Consider the following 9,712-nt stretch of genomic DNA (forward strand, 5'->3'; position numbering starts at 1 on the left):
TCACATATAGTCCCCCACACAGCAGAACACAATAAGATATCCATTTTTCATAATTAGCTCTCAAACCCTTAATATGCTTTTGTATCAATATTAACTACCCAGCCCTGTCTGAAAGAAGTTAAGCCATAGCCTACCTCGAATGCCGAAACTGATCCGCTACACTTTGATCTCGAAACCCTACTCCTCGCAAATGGATCCAAAATCAACATAAATATCAAAATATATAATCTACGCATCAGAAAAAGCCAAGACACCCATATTACCTAGTTTTGAGTTGGGGTCAAAATGGACCCCCAAAATAGATTTTTAAAAAAGAAGGGCAAAATTGTAATTTTATTTCAAAAATATGTTTCCCATATTTTTAGGAGTCTGCATCTTAAAATCCAATCAAAAATAAGTTAAAAACTAGGTCTAAATTGAAGAAAACTATTTTTTAAAAATTTCATCGGGTAAAATCTTTGAAATCCTTTTTAACATCACGAACTGAAGTTGTTTTGAGGATGAAATTGAGGGAAAATGGATCATTATAGGATTAGAAATATTATTAAAGTGAAAAGGTGTTGAATTGGGGCTTAATTCAAAGAAATACAATTTTAGGCCTTCAGGGCCAAAATCCCCAATTTTCACTTTCAAATTCGAATTAAAACAAGAATCTTATGTTAAGGATAGAAGAAATTAGTTGAAATGGGTGTAACGGAGCTTACCCAAGCTTATAAATGGAGAAAGTTGCTCAAAATCATAAAACCCTAAGCTCCAAATCTCAAAAATGGTGAAAAATAACGAAACATGAGTATTTATACTCAACACTCATGATCCGGACCATGGGCTGTGATCGCGGCATCTCGTCTATCAGGGAGTATCACGATCGCGGTCAAGGGCCACGGTTGCGACATCCTAACTGCTAGCAGTATCGCGATTGCAACACTATTTCGCGATCGCAGGTGCACGAGCTGGGGATTTTAGATTATTTTGAGTCCTCGTGGGGCCCTCAAGATTCATCTGGAATTTCCTGAACACAAACAAACTATGCTACCCTATCAAATTTGATGCTCCAGACTCAATGGCGATATCAAATTTTTTGAAAATATGCCATTTTCACAAAGTTGACTGCCGAAACCTAAAATCATAATTTTTTAAATCGGGGATCGAAATGAGATTTAAAAGACACAGAACCAGACCAACCATGTTACCACCCTAAAATTGACACTCTTGATTTGTTGGCGCAGTCCGTTTTGCCATCTATCGCATAGATCAAAAGATATCAACTGAAGCTACATATAAGGCTCTCGAAGCCACCAAAACCACAATATCACACAAATGAAACCAAAATGCATTGGGAATTGTGCCAATCAACTCCACACCTAAGAAATGCTATAATGCAACTATGGGGGGGGGGGGTTAAAATAATCAAATCACATAAAAACACATATTTCCCGCATTTCATTAAAATTTAGGTTGTTACATTATCCATCACTAAAAATCTACTTCGTCCTCGAACTAAAGGCAAAAGAAATGTTTGAATCAACAAAGAGTTGGGGATAAGAACTGTGCATATCAGACTCGACCTCCCAAGTAGCCTCATCTACAGGTCGATGTTGCCACTGAACCTTAACCACATGGGTAACTCTAGAGAAACACCGTCTAACATCCCTAGCCAAAATGGAGATCGACTCCTTAACAAAAGACAATCACTCATCTTATTGAATCGCCTCCCAATGAATTACACGAGACTCATCTGGAATGTAATAGTGAAGCATAAAAATGTGAAAAATTGGATGAACAACTGATAAAACTGGGGGCAAAGCTAACTCATAAGCCACATCACCAATAGTCTGAAGAATCTCAAATGGGCCAACATACCTGGGGATAAGCTTGCCCCTCATCCCAAACCTCATCACACTCTTCATGGGGAAAACTCAAAGAAAAGAACGATCACTAACACCAAATCTCAAGGCACGAATTCTATGGTCTGCATAGCACTTCTGCCTACTCTGAGCTGCTCGAAGTCTATCTTGAATAATTGGAACCCTATCCAAAGACTCACGAAGAAAGTTCGTACCTCGAGGTATAACCTTAGAAACATCAAACTAACCTACTAGAGAGTGACAATGCCTATCATATAAAGCTTTAAAAGGAGTCATATCATACTGGAATAGTAGCTATTATTATAGGCAAACTCTGTTAAAGCCAAATGTTGCTCCTATTGGCCATCGAAATTCATCATACAAGGGCAGAGCATATCCTCTAACACCTGAATAGTCTGCTTTAACTGACCATCATTCTGGGGTGAAACGTTGTGTTAAAGTCAACCCACATACCCAAGTTAACCTGAAAAGTCTTCCAAAAATGCAAAGTGAACACAGAACCTCAATCTAAAATAATTGACACGACACATCATAAAGTTGCAGAATCTCCCAAATATAGATACGGTTCAGCCTCTTAGTATTGAAAGAGACTTACACAGGTATGAAATGTGCAGACTAGGTCATTCAATTTACAATGACCCAAATACTATTAGATCTATGGGAAGTACGAGGTAATCCGGTCATGAAATCCATAATGATCCATTCCCACTTCTGCTTAGGAATAGGTAATATCTGAAGCAATCCACCAGCTCTCAAATGCTCAGCCTTCAACTACTGACAACAAAGAAAACGAGCTACAAAATTTGCTGCATACTCCCTATCCACCCCACCAGTAATGCTACCTCAAATCATGATAAATCTTAGTCACTCTCAGATGGACAAAATACTTGGAACAATAGGCCTCCTCCAAAATTAATCTAATCCAATAACCCACTCTCGGTGCAGAAACTCAGCCTTCAATCCTCAAAATACCAATAAAATCAAGTGAGGCTTCGTTGGCCTCAGCACTCAATACCTTATCAGAAATTGATCTCAATCTCATATTATTAAACTGATGAGTTCAAATCTGCTCCATCAAAGAATACCTAGCCTCCACAAATACCAAAACACACCCAAGTATCAAAATATGAAGCCTAACTATCTAGTTAGCTAAATATTGAACCTCTAAGGACAAAGTCCTCTCTTGGATCAAAAGATACACCAAGTTCCCCATGCTAGATGACTTTTAGCTCAAGGAATCTACAACCAGATTAGCCTTGACCGAATGTAGAGAATAGTCAAGTCATAATTCTTAAGCAACTCAAACCAATGATGCTACCTCATATTAAGATCCTGCTGGGTGAAAAAGTATTGAAGGCTATGGTGATTCGAGAAAATCTCACAACGGACTCCATGCAAATAGTGCCTCCAAAACTTCAAAGCAAAAACAACTGTGCACAACTCTAAATCATGGATAGGGTAATTTCTCTCATGGGCCTTTAACTAATGAGATGCATAAGAAATCACTTTACCCTCTTACATTAACACAATACTTAATCTAACACCTGAAGTATCACAAAAAATGGTGAAACCTACACCCTCCTTGGGCAAAGTCAAGATTAGAGTTGATGTCAATAAATTCTTAAGCTTTTAAAAGCTCACCTCACAAACATCAAACCACTGAAAGAAAATCTTTTTCTGAGTCAACTTGATTAATAGGTTGCAATGAATAAGAAACCGTCAACAAAACATTGATAATAACCTGCCAAGCCAATGAAACTCTAAATCTTGATGGACAAAGTAGGTCTAGTCCAATAACAAACTGCTACAATCTTGGTTGGATCAATCATAGTACCCTTCTTAGTCACCATATGACCCAAGAAAGAAAGAAACTCCAACCAAAGCTCACACTTGGAGAACTTAGGAGAATTTTTCATCCCTCAGTCTTTGAAGCACAATCCGCACATGCTCCACATGATCAACCTCACTCTTGGAGTAAACTAAGATATAATCAATAAATACAATAAAGATTTTTTAACATCTCATAATGCTCGAGCATGTTCCGCATGTATCAATAAATACAATAAAGATTTTTAAGCATGTTCGAAGAATTCCAAAAATAGATTTTCGAACTTGATATGGTCATTATGAGTTATTGGTCATGTCCTTTGGGTTAACCAATGCCCCTTCCGCGTTCATGGAGTTGAGAATCTGTCAGAAGTTATCTGTTGATGCCTTCTGAAGAATTGCTCCCTGGCAAGCATGTCTGGCGATGGTGTAGACTTTTACATAGCAGATATCTTGTCATCTATATTGAAGAAGAGCGATCAGCAAAAAGGCTGATAAATTAAGCTTATTTAATTTGTGCACTAACTCGGTCATATTTTTTTGATAGGGTAATGAGCTCGGAGTTACGTAACGTTTAATAGGATTGGTAGAGTCGGTTTAGATCACACGCTACGTAACTCCTTGCTTATTAATTTATCAAATTGGTTGAGCAAGATGCATGGAGCACCACTCGATAAAAGTGTGTTGTTCAAATGTTGGGACCACATCTTTAATGTACATCAACACATTTTAACCTAAAACAAACACAACGACCCTCCATGTATCCTTTATGGCTTCTGAAGAAAGTGTTCTGAAAGGTTTCTAGAATGCCACAACTTTGAAGGTAATGTTCCTGATCGAGCTCACAAGAGATGAGAAACTCCTTACCAACTTCGAAGATGGCAACGACCAGCTTGAATATATAATCGGCAAGAAATGTTAAAAGCATGCTAAGGCAAGAAAACACAATCAATTATAACCATATTGCTAAGGAAGCAAAGATACTCTATTTGCCTTTCAATCTCATTTGTGGTTCTGATCAGGTCAACGCAGTAGACCTGATCGAAAACACAAACAAGAAGGCATGAAATAAAATTTAAAATTTAGAAATTACTGCCTTCGCTTAGATTTCTAATTTTAACTGCAGTTGCTGTTGGCGTAAGTTTTCTAGACTTGTTGTACATTATTTCAACCCTCGATGCTCGTGTGGTTTCTTTGTTGGTCTTCTCTTATTTTTTATCTAAGTGATAATCCCGACCACGTATCTCCCTAGCAAAGTGTCCATCTACATTATTTTTCTTTCAGAAAGACAATAGACGAAATTACATTATCGAATACACTTTTATATTTGCACTTGATTCAAATTTTGCATCTTTTAAGATAATTTCATCTGCCAGATTTGTTAGAAGTTACTTTATACCCTATGTCTCTTCTTTAATTAGCTCTCAGATAATATAGTTTTCCATCAACCACCCATTTTCCCTTAAAGGCATTCTCCTACCGCACCTTCTGGCATATAATCATCACCCCAAACGAGTAACCCAACCATATAAATTTTGGCCAAGGGAATTTTTATTGGTTTTTTGTTCTTGTTTGATAAAGTGCGAGGCTTCGAGGGCCCTTTAAGAGTCCAATGCACACTTAAAGTTAGGTCTAATCGCTATTGGTTCTCTGCAGTGACGATAAATATTGATTCCTTCTCAAAACTTAACACGCATAAACACAAGCAACAACTGTCAATAATTCATAACAGGGTATCTGAACCATCTTCATGAGGTCCTCAGCTTTATCAATTTCAAACCCATCAAACTTAACGATACAATTCAGGATCTTGTTTGAATGGTCAATGCCTAATCGGTTAAAAACTGCATTCACAAAAATATTGTACTTTGTATGTGTTGTCCTGGTGACCTTATCAGTAATACATACTTAACTCCCACACATATGATAGTAGATCCATCTACATGCACCTTATTCTTCCTAGCCCATCTATGACTTAAATTGAATAAACAGATGACTAGCTAGTTACAACAGGTGACATATCTGTTTATATTGTCAAACAATTAAAGACATCTGTTACGATAGATGATCAACCTATTGCAACATATGGCGTATCTGTTGGAGAAATCAAACAGATATATACATCTATTGCAAAAGATTATCAGTATGTTGTAAGTTATTTAACAGAAAGAATATATTTTGCAACAGATTACCCATCTGTTAGATTTAGTTTAAAGCAATTTTCTTTTCTTTCTGAGATACAATAATTTATAAATAGGTCCCTCCTTACAAATATGGATGATCCAGATTTGTACAAGAATATTCATATCGAGTCCTTGTGTGAACTTCAAAGGTAGTTTGATGAACTCCAGAGAGATTTGACTGACTTCGAAGCAAGGCTGCTGAATAAAAAATGTTCGATTGACAATAATAATAATAGTAGTAATAATAATTAGGTAATATTTTTTATTTTAGTGCATGTATTTTCCTCTTTTTGTATATCGGATCTACCCAAGGGATTACAAAATCTGTGAACATTCATTTCATTTTGTTGTCGACTTTGAATTTTTAATTCTTATTTAGTATTTAATAATCATTCTGTTTATTTCTTGTTCTCAACATGTCGACGGTTGGTGGAAGGAATTGAGCAATTTGTGTCAACAGAGGTTAATCTGCTATGACAGATCGGTCATATGTTGCACCTGGCGGTTATTAATAAAAAAGGATTGTTGTTATTGAGAGGGTGAAAAAGACATGACTTTCTGATTATTCAATATGAAAAATATTTCATAAATAAATAATAAGGAAATAAATGATAAACACAATTTCTAACCTTAAAAGAGCGGTTATTTAATTTTAATAACTAATCTTGACTTTTCACTATTTTTGTTTTTGAATTTAATTTTTAAAATTATTTATTATATAATAAAAAAAAGTCACAATATTGGATTAATTAACTTATATGATGATGATTGTTAAGAAAAAGAAAAATAAGGTGATCGATCGTGACTTTTTGTCTAAAACAAAAATACATACATTCATCAGTGTTGCTGATGCATCAAATTTCTCATCTGTTGCGACTGATATATCAGCTGTTAGAAGAAATAAAAAAAGATATTAATATAGAACGTCTATTTGTTGCTATAGATGGTATATCTGTTACAACTGATGGTTTAGCAGATTCAACAGATATACAATCTATTGCCAGAAAAAAATGATTATTATTTTATTAAAGAATTTGAAAAGGTATTTTTTTTATTTATAAAATAAAAAATTAAGCAAATTTGGATTAATGATATGATGATAGTTTTTTTTTAAAGTAGATTATATGTTGCAACAAATATATTATCTGATGTAACGGGTTCACTATTGTTGTAACAGATGATATATCTGTTGTCACAGATGATTTATCTAATTAACCGATATCAAATCTGTTGTCACAACTCAATAAAAATGGTTCTTCGAAAGAACTAATTAATAATAGTAATCTGAAAAGTCACGACTTATCGCAATATTTCTTAATTTAATTAAGTCATTACTTTTCACATTAATCAAAAATATAGTTAATAAATGAAGGTGAATAGTTAGATTATATGTTGCAACAGATAGGTTATCTGATGCAATATATTTTATATTTATTGCAACAAATGATATATCTGTTGTCATAGATGTGTTATCTGATGCAACAGATATAGATCTGTTGCCACAACTCAATAAAAACGGTTCTTCGAAAGAACTAATTAATAATAATAATCAGAAAAGTCATGACTTATCACAATATTTATTTTCTTAATTTAATAAAAATGTAATTAATGAATGGAGGTGAATAGTCGCGCCTTTTTGCCTCTTATTCAAATTCAATCCTCTATAAATAGGTTCCTCCTTACTGAATCGTTCATTCAACTACACTCTATTTATTTATTGCATCTCATCTTTCATATTACACTCTAAAAGATTATGACTGACCCAGTGTGGGACGTTGCTTTTCTGCAAGACGCCGTGAATAAACTTCGAAATCAAGTTCGTGACCTGCAATGAGAACTGAGAGGAGTTAGAGCAAGAATACTCCATGAGATACGCAGACTGAAGAGGGCCTTCCTACTTCCATTGAAGATTGGCCGATTGACAATGATGATGATGATGATAATAATAATAATAATAATAATAATAATAATAACAACAACAACAATAATAATAATTAGATTATTATTTTTCTTTTAGTCTATTATATGTATTTTTATTTGTTTTTGTTTAATAAAAAAAATTATGTTTGATCTTTAACTTTTTAATCCAGATTTAATTTTTATTCTGTCTATTATCTTCTCAACTAACATGTCGACGATTCAACGTAAAAAGGAATAATTTAGAATCCAGTAGCAATAGCAAGATTTATCTATTGGGTTTGTGGAAGGAGATGATGTGTTGTTCAAAACAGACTACTCATGTTGCAACAGATAAGAAGTCTGATGCAACAGATAAATAGTCTGTTTCAACAGATGACTAGTTTGTTGCTTGGCTCTGACGTTTTAATTCATACTCCCCCCGTCTCAAATTACTCGTCCCAAATTGAGATGCCACATTGATTAAGAAAAATAATTAATAACATGTCTAGTTTACCATAACCCACTGATCAGTTGGTGGGACAGTAGACGTGTTTGAAATTGTCATTGTTTGCTATTCAATCGAAATTTCATAAGAAAAGAAAGCTTTTAACGTCGTTTGGCGTATAGTCCCCCTATTAAATGATGTTTCTATTTTAATTTGAAAAAAAGTGATTAATGCAAAGGGTAAAAAATGGATTTTTTTTAATGTTTTCTTGATTAATGAAAAAGACAAGTAAAATGAGAAATCAAATTAGGAAATTTGGGATGGGTAATTGGACGTAAGAAATAATTTTGAATCCAGTAGCAATAGCAAGAGTTGAAACATATTGGTTATCTGTTAGGTTTGTGGCAGGGGCTAATTTGTGTTGTTCCAAAAAGATTAATGTAACGCCCCAAGAACCCATTCCGAGACATCACACGGTGCTTAAGGTCACACGTGGCCCCAAGCTAACCCTCTAAGCCTGTCATCACTTTCAGAATTCACTATAACGCAAATCATGCTAAGATAAAGAGGAATAACCATGTCATGAGCATACTGCAATACGAAGTAACAGTGCTCTGTACAATTAAAATGCTGATGTTCTATATGTACTGGTACTCTAGTCTGACAAAGCCTCCACTACATAGAATTAAGGAGCCATTGGGACAGATCCCCAACTGACTTGTACTAAACTGAAAGGAAATAACCATCTATTAACAAGATAAAATGAAAGATACAGGTCCTCGAACCATGACAACTCACCAACTTCAGGAATGTAGATGAGGATACTCAGAGATCACTTTCACTGCTGAGACTGAGTACCTGAACCTATATCACAAGGAAATATAGAATACAAAAGAGTATGGGGGTCAGTACTTGGGAATGTACTGAGTATGTGGGGGTGGATGCAGCATTTTAAATAATATCATAAATGTATGAGAAATTATGCATGCTGACAATAATAACTATCTTCACTTGAATTATCTAAAACATTATTTCCATAAATCATCAGTAATGACACGTGTTTCATAAATCTCATAAACCATTTAACTCGACTCAAACTCTTTGACTCATGAATTAGAGTGCTCGGTAACTTATGGTACTTAGATCATTATGGATGAGGGAGTTTCTTATAACTGACATAACTACACTATGTGAGCCGCATGGAGTCCAATGTTTTGCCCTCCTAAGGAGATAACCCCACATTGGCGGGGGTGTTGTACTCTTTCCAGGGGCTACAACCTCAATCTCACTATCACAATCCCATACTCGGTCTTTGGCCCACAATTGTCAACATCAATCCTATGGTGGCACGTAGTTTTAGGAAAATACTACATTTCCCGCTCAGTGCTAAATACTCCTCCCAGACTCAGCTCAGAACGCGTTAGGAAATCCACTTTAATCAATATCAACTCATGGGTCTATTTTAAAGATCAAAATATAAATATATATCTCAT

This window comes from Capsicum annuum, chromosome 9, assembly GCF_002878395.1.
Source record: "Capsicum annuum cultivar UCD-10X-F1 chromosome 9, UCD10Xv1.1, whole genome shotgun sequence".
Lineage (NCBI taxonomy): Eukaryota > Viridiplantae > Streptophyta > Magnoliopsida > Solanales > Solanaceae > Capsicum > Capsicum annuum.